Source organism: Macaca mulatta, chromosome 10, assembly GCF_049350105.2.
Source record: "Macaca mulatta isolate MMU2019108-1 chromosome 10, T2T-MMU8v2.0, whole genome shotgun sequence".
Lineage (NCBI taxonomy): Eukaryota > Metazoa > Chordata > Mammalia > Primates > Cercopithecidae > Macaca > Macaca mulatta.
Genome location: NC_133415.1, coordinates 4,984,597 through 5,001,600, shown reverse-complemented (window position 1 = coordinate 5,001,600; position 17,004 = coordinate 4,984,597). Strand labels below are relative to the sequence as shown.

General features: G+C 50.8%; 1 protein-coding gene and 1 pseudogene across 2 annotated transcripts in view; both read right to left on the bottom strand.

Annotated features, from left to right (window-relative positions):
• CELSR1 (cadherin EGF LAG seven-pass G-type receptor 1) overlaps positions 1–17,004 on the bottom strand; it is a 190,015-nt gene that overhangs the window by 111,575 nt on the left and 61,436 nt on the right. The window lies entirely within an intron of this gene.
• Positions 13,059–13,687, bottom strand: LOC107000693 (protein FAM136A pseudogene; annotated as a pseudogene).

Sequence of the window (17,004 nt, the reverse complement as noted above, 5' to 3'; positions counted from 1 at the left end):
GGAGGCTGAGGCGGGTGGATCACGAGGTCAGGAGTTCGAGATCAGCCTGGGTAATGTGGTGAAACCATGTCTCTACTAAAAATACAAAAGTTAGCTGGACGTGGTGGTGCGTGCCTGTAATCTTAGCTACTTGGGAGGCTGAGGCATGAGAATCGCTTGAACCTGGGAGGCGGAGGTTGCAGTGAGCTGAGATTGCGCCGCTGCACTCCAGCCTAGGGGACAGAGCAAGGCTCTGTCTCCCTCCAAACAAGAAAAATCTTAAAAATAGCCTATGACCCATAGGCATTGCTTGGCCACAAGCTGAACACCCCTGGGGTCTGCCAGCCTCAGTTTCCCTCCACCATCATCCTCATGTGGCAGCCAGAGTGGTCTTCCTAAAATATTGACCTCATCACCCTGCTTCCTTGTGGCCCCTAATGGCACCCAGCATAAAATCCACACCCCTCTGTCCTGTGGTCTACGTGATCTGTCCCTGTCATCCTGTGACAGCTTTTCCTGTCCCAGGGCCTTTGGACGTTCCCTTGCTGGAGCACTGCCCGCCTTCTCAGACACTAGCTTCACCCCTGGGTCCCTCACTGGAGGACCCCCCATGCTGACCCCTCACTCCCATCTGCCACATCCCAATTTCAGTTCTTGCACAGGAGTGCCAGGGCTCTCTCTGTTTTTGTTTTGTTGTTTTTTGTTTGTGTGTTTGTTTTGAGATGGAGTCTCGCTGTGTTGCCCAGGCTGCAGTGCAATGACATGATCTTGGCTCCCCGCAACCTCTGCCTCCTGAGTTCCAGTGATTCTCCTGCTTCAGTCTCCCAAGTAGCTGGGATTACGGACGTGCGCCACCACGCCCTGCTAATTTTTGTATTTTTAGTAGAGACAAGGTTTCACCACGTTGGCCAGGCTGGTCTCGAACTCCTGACCTCAAGTGATCCACGCACTTCGGCCTCCCAAAGTGCTGGGATTATAGGTGTGAGCCACTGCACCCGGCCTAGGGCTCTGATTTTTTTATTTGTTTACTACATCTGTTTCTTTCCCCATGAGTCCCTGAGGACCCAGAGCCTGTAGGTCTTGTCCCTGCTGCACCCGTCACCTCTAGAACAGCTCCTGGCACTCAGAGCCACTGGATAAACATTTGTGGAAGAAACAGAAGGAGGGAGGAGCAGGGAGAGAGGGAGGGAGAGGCAAAGGGGCCAGAGAAGCATGGTATCGCTCTAACTCCAACATCAACATTTACACAAACAGCATAATGAGACTCCATTTTTTCATGTAAGCTATTTTTTTGTGCCTGTTTGGCTTGCTTTTCTTTTTTAATGTCCATTACAATAATACAGATAGGGTACTGTTTACTTCCTCGTGGCAGTCGTTATGAAACATGCTTTTATCTTAAACCACACATGGATGTGTTTGTTCTGGACCAATGTGTAAAGGCCGTACTGATTTTAAGCTAAAAGCCCAGGCCTTCTTGGGGTGCCCTGAGCTACTCTGACCCCCACACGTTGGGTGGAGGCTGCAGCACTGGGGCCTTCCTGGGGGCAGCCCAGGAAGGCACAGCACAGAGAAACACCCCGGAACAAGGATCCATATTCTAGGGACATCTATCTTCACTCAGGCACAAAACGATGACGCAACAGACAGAAAATAGCATTGAATACTAACGACTGTGAAGTGTGCAAGAGAACACGAGGAATGCCTTAATATTAATCCTAACATCAATTTCCTTCAAGACCACGGCCCTGCCCAGGTTACCCGGCCACGGTGAATTTGCTTTTTACTTAAGTAGTCTGGGTTGGATTTTGAACCAACCTGCAGCTTAAGCCTTCAGACACACACATCTAAACGCCACCAGTACAGGAATGCTGAGCCAAGCACAGCCTATCCCCACAATGGAATATGACGCAGCTAAACCACACAGTAGCACAAACCTCCGTTTTTGGCAGAGATAGATCAAAACAACATGATGTTAGGTTACAAGAAATAGGCCAGGCGCAGTGGCTCACATCTGTAATCCCAGCACTTTGGGAGGCCGAAGTGCGTGGATCACCAGAGGTCAGGAGTTCGAGACCAGCCTGGCCAACATGGCGAAACCCCGTCTCTACTAAAAATACAAAAATTAGTGGGGCATCGTGGTGCACATCTGTAATCCCAGCTACTTGGGAGACTGAGGCAGGGGAATCACTTGAACCTGGGAGTCGGAGGTTGCAGTGAGTCAAGATGGCACCACTGCAGCCTGGGTGACAGAGTAAGACTCCATCTCAAAAAAAAAAAAAAAAAAGAAAAATGAAAATAAAAAAGGAAGGAGTTACTCTTTCACACAAAACAAAACAAAAAATGTTTCTACGTGAGCCAAGAGAGCTATCGGCACTGTTGACAGTAGTTCTGTCTGCGTTGCTGATTTTTTTTTTTTAAACTTAATTTTGAAACAGTTTTAGATTTACAAAAAAATTACTAATACAGAAGGTTCCCAGAGATCCCACACCCAGGCCCCTATTAGTTATGTTATTACATTAGCACAGTAGGTTTGGGGGTCTTTTGCTTGCTTGTTTTGAGACAGAGTCTCATTCTGTTGCCCAGGCTGGAATGCAGGGGTGTGATTATTGCAACCTTGAGCCTTGAGCTCCTGGGCTCAAGTGGTCCTCCTGCCTCAGCCTCCTGAGAAGCTAGGACTATAGGAGCATGCCACCATGCCTGGCTGGGTTTTCTGTTTTTGTTTTATCTAGAGGTGCGGCTTTGTGATGTTGCCCAGGCTGGTCTCGCACTCCTGGCCTCAAGCGATCCTCCCACCTCAGCCTCCCAAAGTGTTCGGATTCAGGGGTGTGAGCTGTTGCACCTGGCCTCAGCGTTTGTCATAAGGAGTGAGCCGGTACTGACATGTTATTAACTGAAGCCCGTTCCTTCTGCAGATTTCCCTCGTTTCCACCCATTGTCCTCTCCTGTCCCAGAACCCCACACCACACAGCTCCCCTGCACCGTGGTGGCTTCTAGCCTTCCCTGGGTCTGGGACCTGTACAGTTTTCAGGGGCTACGGTCTGTGGCCTTTAGGTGATGATGACTTTCAGCCTCACACTGTCGCCCGTGGTTTTATTTCTGTGCGTGAGTACGGGTCACAGTTTGGGGTCTGCTTGATTTTGGCAGGCACAGAGCCCGCCCAGCACTCCCTCTGCCCGCGCTCCGGGCATTCCTCCCAGGCCCGGAGCGGCTCTGCAGCACCTCAAAAGTGATCAAGTACCATCCCCTGCTTTCCCGGGAAGGGTGAGTCACCTCATTGTGGCTGAGACGTGGGAAGGAGACAGAGCAGATGGCAGAGCGCGAGGCTGCAGGGCCCTCCTCAGCAGGTGCTGCACAAACCTGAACCACGTCATGGGAAGGAACTTTCTGGGTCTTCATGGAGGTTGGGACCTGTCCAGTCCCCCTCACTTCCGTGAAAGACTTTGCAGTTGGATAATGGTCATCCGCGATCGTGTTCCCCATGGTGGGCTCAGGCTGTGGGGCAGTGGGGGCAGAGGTCATATCATGGCCTTCAAGGAGCAGGCAGCCCTCAGGGGGCAGGGGGGAGTGCCACAGTTCCAAGACTCGGTGGCAGGTGATCGGCGGCTGTGGGTGAAGAGCAGCGCAGCCGATGCTGGACGGCCCCAGGAGTCAGGGGAGTGGGTTTCCTAGTAAGAATGGAGTTTGCCACACCAAGTGGAGGGAACAGTTCTCCTGGGAGCGCAATACATGAAAAGCAGCAAGGCCGGCAAGGCGTGGGGAGCAGGGGAGTCAGTTCCCGGGGCCGCGGGAGCAAAAGGCCACTACTGCGCCACCAATACGGGACATTCGTTCTCTCTGTTTTGGAGGCCAGGGATCTGAAATTCAGGTGTTGGCAGGGCTGGTTCCTCCTGGAGGCTCAGGGGAGGGTCTGCTTTGGGCCCCCTTCCCTGGGGGTCCAGCAGTCCTTGGCATTACTTGGCTCCCAGGCACACCCATCTGGCCTTTGCCTCTGCAAGTGGCTATGGCTCTCCCTGTGTTGTCACGCCTCTGTCTTCTGTTCACCGCACCGGAAGCCAGTACGCCCTCAGGTCAGCACCTCAATTACAGCTGCAAAGGGCCTATTTCCAAATAACATCCCACTCTGAGGTTCCAGGTGGATGTGAATTTTGGGGGGACATAAATCGACCCCAGGAATGCAGAGTAGCAGGGAGATATGGGCATGGAGGCAGGAGGTGGGTGGACCTCCGATTGCCGCCAGCCTCGTGGGCTCTTGGTGCAGGGCAGTGGGGTGGCTGAAGGGGAAATGTCCACAGAGGCGTGGACGGGACCCACGCACCACGAGGAACCATCACTGGCCCCTTGACAGGTGAGGACACCAAGGCACAAGGAAGCTGAATGTGCCTGGTAAGGTGACTCGGGCTGAGCGGCAGGGCCCCGAATAACCTGAGGCCAAGTCCCCACCGATGGTGGACGGGATGACAGAGGGGATGGTCCGAGAGGACCCTAGTCCTGGCATGGGAGGGTCTGCTGAGGGCATGGAGGAGGAAAGGCCAGCTTCTAAAACATCCGGGGCCTTGGGGATGACCCTGTGAGATGGAGCCACAGGCAGCTGGAGACGCAGCCAGTGCCGGGAGGGAAGCAGGGGCCCACTGGCTCACTGTGGTCTCCGTCACCACCCCGTGTACCATAGCCTGGGAGGCTCCTCCACTCTCCCATCACGAGTGCCCCTCGAGGCCTGGCTGGGGCAGCTCATGATGCCCTCAGGGTCCAGAGTCATCCCCCGTGGCCAGCTGTGGTCACATCCACAGGGCGTTGCTTGCTGTCCAGCCGGTAAGAGACACAGGGTACGGGCCTGTCCTTCCCGAGGCCTTCACAGCAGGCAGGGAGGGCCCTGCTTGGTGGCTCCTGGTGGCTCCCATGCAAAGCCAGGGAACTTTGAAGTGGTTGTGTACATCTCTCCCTCTTCCGGGTTTGGTTTGTTTTGTTTTAGAGGCCAGATTGGGGTCAGACAACAGGTGCGATGTGTTGATCCTGCTACCTGAGGGCGTCTGGCTTTTCTCCTTTCTGGGCAATAACCTAGGACCTGTGTCTCACGAATGCAGGTTCGCTTGACAGGAACAAGGGGACACGTGCTTTCAGGGTTGGGTGCGTAGTGCATGGCAGGATGTCAAGCCATGAGAGGAGGAGTGAGCCTCGGACCCAGGAGAGCAGAGTCTCATACCAGCACGAGCGTCTCCAGCAAGCTGGACTGTAGAAAAGCCCAGGTGCTGCTCACGATGCCTCGGGAGCGAAGTCCTGTGTTGGCCTTGCAGTCAAGGTAAAGGGCGCAGCTCTGCCCGGGGTTAGGGGTGGGGAGGGCAGAGCCAGCCTCTTATTCCTCTTGTCCCCACCTGTGCCATTGGCTAGACAATGGAGAAGGAGGAGCCCTTCTCACACCCCAAGGAAGCCCACACCTTGGTTTCCTTGGTTTCTCCTCTTTGGAATCCAAGTCCGCACCCTGTAACCCCACCACTGCCATCCCCTCGGGTTGCTGCAGGTGTGTCCTCACACGTCCTCCCCTGTTGGTCCCACCTAGTCTTAGCCTCAGACAAGCACCCCCGGCAGCCAGCACCCACCCTGACCCTGCCCCAGTGTCTGGTCCCAGTTCCTGGTCCTGACCCCTAGACATTGTGTAAAACTCAAATAAGTGTATTTAATATATCCATTAATTGTACATTTATCATTTCTTTGTGGTGAGAATGTTCAAAATCCTTTCCTCTAGCTATTTTGAAATATACAATACTATTAACCGTAGTTATCCTACTATACAATAGAGCAACAGAACTTATTCCTGCCATCCTACTGTAACTTTGCACTCTTTGACCAATCTCTCTCCAACCCCCTCTTCCTCCTCACCTCCCTGGATTATGGTGATCATTATTCTATTCTCTACTTTTTTTTTTTTTAGACAGAGTCTCACTCTGTCATCCACCCTGAACCCAAGCTGCAAGTCCCAGGCAAGTCACTTAACTTGATGGGGAGGCTGCTGGGATCTGCTGAGAACAGCAAACCGCTTCTCCCATGGCCAAGCACAGACCAAATGGAAACGCACAGGCAGGCGCTGGGAAGCCCATCAACAGGCAAATTAGGAGCATGTTAAAAGCTCTGAAAAGCCTCTAGAGCATCAAATACGCAATCTTCAAATACATACACCATTTTATCTTGCCGCATTATTCTGTTTCCAAGGCACATTTTTTCATTTAACATCCTTCCTCGTCTCCTAAATTATAAAATCCTAGAAATGACAAGAATTATTCTGTCACAAGATATGGAGGACAGCACGAAAGAACCACATGCCCAGACCATCAGCATTAGATGAGTCAGGATAAACATTACACATTATTATTACTGAAAACACCCAACTTCAGGTAGCACAAGAAGTAAGGAGGCCTTAAAAAGGATGGACACCCTGACACATGCTACAACACGGATGAGCCTTGAAGATATCACACTGAGTGAAAGAGGCCGGTCACAAAAGGACAAATACTGTCTGCATCCGCTTACGAGAGGTTCCGAGAATAGTCAAATCCACAGAGACAGAAAGTAGGATGGTGGGAGCCAGGGACTAGGGGAGGGCCATGGGGAGGTGGTGTTGAATGGGGACAGAGTCTAGTTTGGGAAGATGAGGAAGTTCTCGAGGTGGATGGTGGTGACAGCTGTGCAACAATGTGAATGCACTTAATGCCACTAAACTGCACACTTAAAAATGGCCAAGATGGTCGTTTTATAAGGTTTATTGCAACTAAAAATAAATGAATGAATGGGGGGAAAGAAAGGAGGAGAAATGAAGCTACGAAGACACCTAAAACCTCCTTCTCAATGTCACTCTCACATTTATTATTTATGATAAAATCACATAATCCTCGATAACACTGATGAAGAAATGTTCTCTCCTGATTTCATGTATAAAATAAAGCTCATATCCCAAGGCAGATGTTAGAATCTAATTCAGGATTTAATACTATTAAGTTGTTCCATGTTATTCCAATGCAGCTCATCATGTCTCTGCTTGATGGAACCTTCTGGAAGCCTGAAATCATAACAGGCCCCACTGTGCCCCAGGAAGGTGTGTTCACACACCAACATGGCCAGCCCAACCCCAGCCTAAAGAAGTTGTGGGCTGAGACGCTGAGCAAGTGCATTCTTGTCAGGAGGCAGAACTTTCATTTAAGAGTTAAGGATTGCTTCCTCAGAAAGTTCAACATAGAATTAACACATTACCCAGAATTCTATCCCCAGGTGCAATTCAAAAAAATTGAAAACATACATCCACACAACTTGTACATAAATGCTCACCACAGCATGATTCACAATAACCCAAAGTGGAAACCCAAACATCCACTAATGTATGAATGGACAAACCCAGTATCTTCCAATAATACAATGGAATACTATTCAGCCATAAAGAGGAAGTAGGCTGGGCGTGATGGCTTATGCCTGCAATCCCAGCACTTTGAGAGACCAAGGTGGGCTGATTGCTGAGCTCAGGAGTTCGAGACCAGCCTGGGCAACATGGTGAAACCCCATCTCTACCAAAACACAAAAAATTAGCCGGACATGGTGGTGCACACCTGTGGCCCCAGCTACTCAGGAGGCTGGGGTGGGAGAATCGCTTGAACCCGGGAGGCAGAGGTTGCAGTAAACTGAGATGATGCCACTTCACTCCAGCCTGGGCAACAGAGTAAGATCCATCTCAAACAAAAAAAAAAAAGAGAGAGGAAGTACTGACCAGGCTACAACGTGCGTGAAACTCACACACCTTCTGCCAAGTGAAAGAAGCCAGACACAAAAGGCCACATAATCATGGTTTCATTGATAGGAAACACTCAGAATCCACAGAGGCAGAAGCCATGCTGGTTGCCAAGAGCAAGGGGCAAGATGGACCGGAAGTGATTAAGCTTACTGGGTATGGGGCTTTCTCAGGTGATGAGAATGTTCTAGAACTGCACAGAGGGAGAGGTTGCACAACATCATGAATGTAATAAATGCCACTGAAGTGTTCATTTTAAAGTGGTTAATTCTGGCTGGGGCAGTGGCTCACGCCTGGAATCCCAGCACTTTGGGAGGCTGAGGCTGGCGGATCACGAGGTCAGGACATCGAGACCATCCTGGCTAACATGGTGAAACCCCGTCTCTACTAAAAATACAAAAAATGAGCCGTGCATGGTGGTGGGCGCCTATAGTCCCAGCTACTCGGGAGGCTGAGGCAGGAGAATGGCGTGAACCCGGGAGGCAGAGCTTGCAGTGAGCCAAGATCGCGCCACTGCACTCCAGCCTGGGTGACAGAGCAAGACTCCGTCTCTAAATAAATAAATAAATAAATAAATAAAGTGGTTATTTTATCTTATGTGAGTTTCACCTCAATTTTTTTAAAAGGAAAAAAGAGTTAAGAATTGATTCTTAGTAAAACTTTGTCTCATTTTGGCGTGAGGTTGTCCAAAAGGAGAAAGCAATTCTAAAGGGTATTTCAAGAACAATTTCCTTCAAACCAAGCTGTCAATGAAGTCAGAAATGAACAGACGTTCTAAGACGCGGAACCGCTTCTCCTCCTAAGAGCAGGAAGCCACTTTCCAACCCTGGAGACACCAACTCCCCCACCTTAAAGATGCTGAGTATGGCTTGGGTAGAGCCAAAGTTGCCATCTGTTTACACCATGAGCTAAATATCATGGGAGAAGCCCACAGAGGCCCACGAGCCGCAGCGAAGGCACCAGCCGGGACTTCGACAGGGATCAAACACCCGGAGTTTGATCAGGGACCTTCCGTTGTCTCTGCTTTGCTTCAAGTCCTCACAGAACAATCTGAAAGCATTCGTTTGCTGAACAGGAATCCAAACGTCTGACCACAAGAAACCCCTTGTTGGGGAGTGCCAGGAACTCCCGTGGGGACACACTGAGTGACCAACAAGCCTGTTTTGGTTTTTTTGGTTTTTTTGGCTTTTTTTCTTGAGACGGAGTCTTGCTCTGTCACCAGGCTGGAGCGTGGTGGCACAATCGGCTCACTGCAACCTCCACTTCCCAAGTTCAAACGATTCCCCTGCCTCAGCCTCCCGAGTAGCTGGGGCTACAGGTGTGTGCCACCACACCAGGCTGATTTTTTGTATTTTAGAGTAGAGATGGGGTTTCACCATGTTGGACAGGATGGTCTCGATCTCCTGGCCTCATGATCCACCTGCCTCTACCTCCCAAAGTACTGGGATTACAGCCCTGAGCCATGGTGCCTGGCCAAGCCTGCTTTAAGATAAGAAAAGGGAGGAACCCCCGGGCTTCGGCTTGCAGGGCAGGTTCCCCCATGGCAGCACTGTTGACTCTTGTGGGGGCTGGAAAACTCTCTGTGGGGTGCCAGCCGCTGGGAGGATGCTGGGCAGCATCCCTGGCCTCCACCCACTGGATGTCAGCAGCACCCCCACCCCAGGCTGTGACGACCACACACGTCTCCGGACAACGTCTGCCAGGGCAGCAGCGCACCAGCTGACAACCCCACCCTCGGAAATGATGATCCAAACCTCTGGACCCCTTCCGGCCTGAGACTCTCAGCAGGTACCAGGAGCCCAGGAAGCACAGAGCTCAAGGCTCCTTGGCTCAGCACCCGGCTATGCCAGACCACTCGGGCCTTTGTGCCTCCCAAAAGTGCTGTCTGGGGCATTCCCCTGCCAGCTGGGCCCCGAGAGCGACACGGGTTGGGCCAATGGGGAGCCGTTCCAGCCTCGCTCTTCCCTGCCAGAACCAGAAAGTCACCTCTCTGTCCCCGTCCTGGAAAAATGGGCCAAGTTCCCCGAGGCAAAGATTAAACGACAAAGCAAATTTAAAAGAACAAGTGGGCGCCTGGTTCTGAGCTGAATGATGCCTTCCAGCACGACAGCACGGCCCTGAGCACCTGCCAGGGGACAACCATATGTTCCCGGGCCCGATGTGTCCACGAGCCACTGCCAGCCGAAGAGAGCTGTGGACAATAAAGATGAGAACTTTTTTTTTTTTTTTTGAGATGGAGTCTCGCACTGTAACCCAGGCTGGAGTGCAGTGGCGCAATCTCGGCTCACTGCAACCTCCGCCTCCCAGGTTCAAGCGATTCTCCTGCCTTAGCCTTCCTAGTAACTGGGATTACAGGCGCCAGCCACCATGCCCAGCTAATTTTTTTGTTGTTGTTTTGTTTTGTATTTTTGGTAGAGCCAGGCTGGTCTTGAACTCCTGACCTTGTGATCCACCCACCTCAGCCTCCCAAAGCGCTGGGATTATAGGTGTGAGCCACTGCGCCCAGCTGAAGATGAGATGTTTTAGCAGACACAGCAACCAGCCCAACCCAGCCCTGCAGCAGGTCCTGCTCAGAGCTCTCAGGTTTTTCAGCCACTGCTCACCGTAGGCCCAGGGAGTCAGGAACGACCAGGGCCAGTCTGGAACATTCCAGGCTCCAGGTCTAAAAGTGCCATCCAGCACCCAGCTACACTCCTCATCCAGCCACCTCAGTGGCCAGAGCAGCAGGTGACCCTCGGCCCCCCTCTGCGTGTCCCTGTGCCATTCTCTCCATCTTCCTCCTCTCGCTGCCCGGACTCCCGCACGCTCACACCTGCGGCTGGTGCAGCATCTGCCGACAGATGTTCCCAGAGTTTTGCTGAATCCTGGGAGCTTCTCTCTCTCCAACATGACCTGCTGGACTCAGGTCTGTACCGACCCCCATGCTTGTCAGCAGTGCCTCTGCAATGCTGACTCATCTCTAGGGACAGGGATCAAACACCCGGAGTTTATCAGGGACTTTCCATTGTCTCTGCTTTGCTTCAAGTCCTCACAGAACAATCTGAAGGCATTTGTTTGCTGAACAGGAATCCAAATGTCTGAACCCTTGTTCAGGAACCCCTTGTTGGGGAGTGCCAGGAACTCCCGTGGGGAGATGCTGAGTGACCAACAAGCTTGTTTTGGTTTTTTTGTTTTTTTGGCGTCAAGCCGCTCCTATCCCTGAGTCCGAAGGCCCTCCTGTGCAAAAAGGCGGCAGCGGCTGCCAGGGGGAAACTGTCTGGGCCCTGCCCTGGCCCCTGCCACTCCACATGTGCCTCAAGCAGACGCCTCGTCTTTGGGAAAAAGCTTCCCGTGGTGGCTGAACCGGCACTGCAGCCATGTCCCCCGCGAGGTCATCACGGAGCCGGAGACCACAACTGGGCAGGAGATGCCGGGTTCCAGGGGCCACGGATAGTGAGCTGAGACTTTTTGTGGTTATCTAGACTTTTTTTGGGGGGGAGGGGAGGCGTAGAAAATTAAACCTTATTTATTTTTAAAGCCAAACCACTAGGAAAATATATCACAGCCGGGAAGCAGCAAATGGACAGGTTGTCTTATCATTTCAAGTAATTAGCTGGTGAAAATACAATGAGGTTGCTATCAAAACAGTAAAGTGCCATGCCGGGGCAGGAACACTGCAAGCTACGAAAGCCCCAGGAAGAAATGGCATTTGGTAACGGGGGCTGCCTCTCCTTTGCTCTCAGGGAGTCAGCTCATCCTAGCCCAAGTCGCTTCCTTTTTCTCCCTTGAACTTCCTGTTGCCAGGGGTTTGTCTCGACTGGACTCTGTTAATTCAGAGGGCTAAGTAGGCAATGCTAGGTTTAGGTCTTCATTCCATCTGTTCTATAAAAACCAGGTTTTTCCAAATCCAGTACTTCATAACTCTGTTATAATCAAGTAGCCAAATGCTCCTCTTTTACTGTTCACTCCTATATACTAGTATATATCACAATCAAAACCCCCTTCTCTTCATGGGCAAAGTGTTACTGCAAAGATTGTCCTGTCATTTTGCTACATACAGCCTCAGGGCCCATCAGCCAGTAATCCTGCTTCCCATAATTAGTGTGTCATCGCCTCTCATGTTTTTGCACGGTCTCCAGGCTGAAAGATGCAGACGTCATAATTTTAAGAAATGTACATCCACATCCTGATGACCAGAAATGGGGATCCACAAGGAACCTTTCAAACTTCTTTTTTTTTTTTTTTTATGGAGTCTCACTCTGTCGCCCAGGCTAGAGTGCAGTGGCGCCATCTCGGCTCACTGCAAGCTCCGCTTCCCAGTTCACGCCATTCTCCTGCCTCAGCCTCCCGAGTAGCTGGGACTACAGGCGCCCGCCACCACGCCTGGCTAATTTCTTTTTGTATTTTTAATAGAAACGGGGTTTTGCTGTGTTAGCCAGGATGGTCCCGATCTCCTGACCTCGTGATTTGCCCACCTTGGCCTCCCAAAGTGCTGGGATTATAGGCGTGAGCCACCACCCCCGGCAGGAACCTTTCAAAGTTCGTATCCAAACGAGTCTCCCTCCCAATTCCACATCTTAAAATCAACTTGTATGACCTTGTATAAATTACACAAAATCAGGAAAACAAAGACACAGAAAACTTTTTTTCCTTCTAAGTGAATGACCTCATGGATTTTGTTTCACAGCTTATGGAAAATGATGTGGAGACACTCCTGGTAAACAGGATGTTGGCAACGAAGAGGAAATATCTCTCCTCAAACTCCACCAACTCTAACCTGGCAGCCTGTTGGTACCTGTGTAGTAAGAAGAGTCCGGTACCTTGGAGGGCTCTGGCTTGTTACAGGGGAGATCCTTACTGCCAGGACAAGCACTGGCCCAGGAAATATAAGCTCTAAAACTCTCCTGTAATATCTCTGACCCAATTTAGCACCACTTTTTTCCATTTCATTTTTTAGGACTAAAACATAAAAGAACCAGTGTCCAGAAGCAAGTGACATAAGCCTTACACTTATGGCCATCCTTCATTTCTTCATTCATAAACTTTGCTTAAAAGACTAAAATTCCGGCCAGGTCCAGTGGCTCATGCCTGTAATCCCAGCACTTTGGGAGGCCGAGGCAGGTGGATCACGAGGTCAGGAGTTTGAGACCAGCCTGACCAACATGGTGAAACCCCGTCTCCACTAAAAATACAAAAATTAGTTGGGCATGGTGATGCACGCCTGCAGTCCCAGCCACTCAGAAGGCTGAGGCAGAAGAACAGCTTGAAACTGGGAGGCGGAGGTTGCAGTGAGCTGAGATCACACCATTGCACTCCAGCCTGGGCAAAAGAGCAAGAGCATGTCTAAAAAAAAAAAAAAAAAAAAAGACTAAAATTCCCAATTCCTTATAAAAAATATATTCTTGTCCTCGGCCCCGATGGCCACTGGCAAAAACTTTTATTTCCCAATGGATGAGAGAGCCTCCTTCATCTTCTCGGTCATAGTTGGGATGAGGTGCATGTGGTCATCCACACACTTGGTCACACAACGGTCCAGCTTCTGCTTCACCTGAAGCTCCTTACTCCAGCATCTATTGAATATTTGGCTTTGTCGTTGCAATGCATGGTACACCGGACCAGGCGGTCCTGGAACTTCTCCAACTCACTGGTGACCAAAGCCTGGGCTTGAGCCAGGGGCACATGGCAGCACTTAATGCACTGGTGCACCTGCTGCATGGAGGCCTGACTGTCCTCACAACAGCTGGTGCTGCACTGGAACATGAAACCCTGTATCTTCCATATGTTCTCTCCCTCTGGACTCTTCACCATGGAGTCCACTGCCTCCTGCACCTGCAGCTGCTGCAGCTCCACCATGGCGACCCCACGCTGCCCCAGTTATTTGGACTTTTATAAATTTTTTTTTTTTTTTTTTGAGACGGAGTCTCACTCTTGCCTAGGCTGGAGTGCAGTAGCATGATCTCAACTCACTGCAGCCTCCGCCTCCTGGGTTCAAGTGATTCTCCTACCTCAGCTTCTCAAGTAGCTGGGATTACAGGCATGTGCTATCACGCCTGGCTAATTTTTGTATTTTCAGTAGAGATGGGGTTTCGCCATGTTGAACAGGCTGGTCTCAAACTCCTGAGCTCAGGTGATCCACTAGCCTCGGCCTCCCAAAGTGTTGGGATTATAGACATGAGCTACTGCACCCAGCTGACTTTTATAAATCTTGGCCATGGCCACGTGTGGTAGACAAAATAATGTCTCCCCCTCACCTCCCGAGAAGAGGTCCATGTCTCAATCCTGAGGGGTACGGTGTTATGCCACATGGCACAGGGGTACGGTGGCTCACCAGTGACCTTAACCCAAGAGAATATCCTGGAGGATCTGGGTGGGCCCAGTGTGGCCACAGGATCCTTAAAAGCAGAGAAGGGAGGAAGAGTGGAAGAAAGAGCTTATGGGGACAGAGGAAGTCAGGGGATTCTATGCTGCTGGCCCTGAAGATAAAGGAAGGGCCATGAGCTACAGCAGAATCTGCTCTGCCTCCCTGGGTAGTTGGAGAGGCAATAGCAGATAATGAGAACAAAGACTTACATAGCTCTTGCAATCCTCAGGGGACTCCAGGAGGCAGGAAATCCAATCACCCAGTTTTACTGATGAGGAAACCAAAGCACATAGAGGTTAAGTGACTTGCCCAAGGTCACAGAGGAAGTGGGTGGCAGAGCGGGATTGCACACGCCTGTAAACTCAGCTACTTAAAAGGCTGAGGCACGAGAATCACTTGAACCCAGGGGGCAGAGGTTGCAGTGAGCTGAGCTTGCGCCACTGCACTCCAGCCTGGGTGACAGAACAAGACCCCATCTCAAAAAAAAAAAAAAAAAAAATTATCTACAGGGTCCTTCACAGGGAACTCACAAGATGATTCTCTAATCTCTACAGAAGACCAATAGGTCAAGAATAGCCAAGGCACCCCTGGAGAACAGGGGAGGGGAACAAGCTCTATCTGATGTCAGGACTTATAACATATAGACAAAGGAGTGCTGGCATGGAGCAGACCAACAGACCAACGGACAGAAGATGGAGCCCAGAAACAGGTCCACACACACACACAGAGTTGGCAACCGGGAAAGAGAAGCATTCCCACACATGGTCCCAAGCCACTCAGCTGTCTACATGGCAGACAAAGTGAAACTAGATCCCTACCTCACACCAAGCACAAACATCAATTCCAGGTGAACTAAGGACTTACACAGGAAAGGCAAAGCCTATTTTAGCAAAGATCATTCAAAATCATGTTTATGATCTTGATATAGGTAAGCAATTCTTAAACATGATATACAAAACACTATCATAAAGGAAAAAAACTATGATTTTGATTACATTAAAAACAAGGACTTTAAAAAGAACCTTATTAAAAAATTAATGATGAGACATTAACATAAGCCACAAACTATGAGACCTGCCTCACTGGGTGTCTAGGGCGTGGTCCTCACAGTTGAGCACACCCTCTTTATGGAAACATGCTCTTCCTGACTTTTTTTTTTTTTTTTGAGATGGAGTCTCGCTCTGTCACCCAGGCTGGAGTGCAGTGGCAGCCCACAGGTTTTCCGTTCAAGGTGCTTTCCCTGACAATCCCACTCTGCCACCCACTTCCTCTGTGACCTTGGGCAAGTCACTTAACCTCTATGTGCTTTGGTTTCCTCATCATTAAAACCAGGTAACTGGATTTCCTGCCTCCTGGAGACCACTGAGGATTGCAAGAGCTACGTAAGTCTTTGCTCTCAGTATCTGCTATTGCCTCTCCAACTACCCAGGGAGGCAGAGCAGATTCTGCTACCCCAGTGACAAGAGACGTGGGGCCCAGAGAGGCTCAGGAACTGTGCCCAGGACACACAGCTGTCTGTTGGGGGTGCAGGTCGCCATCTTCCTGCCAAGGTAGAGTGAGGCCTGCAGTCTCCACGTGTCTACTCAGCTCTTTCACAACAATACTTTCAGAGAGAAAAATAATTATTAACTGCAGAGGCTTAATGAGGATATGGAGCTGCAAGGCTCTCTAATACCAATAATTTGTACCTATTTAAGAGCAAAGGTGTAACAACAAAGGCACTGGCACCAACAGGCTCAGATGCCATATCCCTTGCCTCCAGGTAAAGGAGCACAACTGTCAATTTCACTGAGCACAGAACATTCCCAGGCTCCCACGCGCTCCCACACTCCTCCCTGGCTTTCAGACTCACCTGTAGGGAGGAACGCCCCAGGCCTTCCGCCCAGAAATCCAGGGGTACAGGGCAAGAGAAGGGGAGCCGCTGGGGAAAGCCGTTACAACGGTGGGGACAGGTCCAAGGTCTGAACTGGGCACCAGTAAACGTGGCATCCACAGGGCCCACCAGCCCCAGCTGTTCAGTCCCAAGCAAGACCACTGGGAGGGTCCTGCAGGAGACAGAGTCCCACCTTCCACCAGCCCAGCCCAGCCCAGCCCAGCCCCTGGCAGCAGCTGCCTCAGGCCCAGCCCTCCCCAGAAATGCAGGGTGCAGCATCTGCCAGGAACTTGGAGGAGCCACTCCTCCTAGCCCTGAAATGTATCCCCACTCAGGGGCCCTGAAATCCCTTCCAGAATAATTTCACAGAGACCTCTTTTGAAGTGCAAACACCATGGAGAGGCTATATTAAGCCACTGACCCCTCGTGGGGTTAGGGCCTCAAGTTAGAACTGGGGGCAGCCCGGGACAGCCTAGCAAGGGACAGCTGTGCTCATATACCATGAGGGCTACCTGGCCCACTCACTGCAGCACCTGTTTTGGCTGGGCATGGGGCTTCTGCCCCAGAGACCCCGTGGCCATCAGAGTTGCTGAAGTCAGCGCTCACAGGGATCCCGCCCAGGTGCTGGGGAGGTCTGGCTGCTGCCTGAGGTCTCCAAACACTACCAAAGTCCCCCTCCAAGAGCAAGGAGACCATCCTTGTTACTTCCGGGGATCCCTCCCTCCAATGTAGTGAATGGCAAGCAAATCATTTTCTTTGGGGGAAAAGATCAAATATTGGCCCAGACGTCTCTTAATTTGCAACTTGCATCGAAACTGCTGAGAACAGAAAAGCCGGGATTTCGTTTTTCTAGTTAAATATTTGCTGAGAAAATTCCAGTCCTAAATTTCAAGAGACTGATTCAGCATGACATTAGAAGGGTGGTTTTAGATGATTAACTAGAGGCTCTCGTGGAAGAAACCTGAGAGAAAGACGATGCAGGCCTCCCTGTGAAAACGCTGTTTTAGCCAACAGAGAAAGTGTGTGTGTTAGCATCCTTGCTTT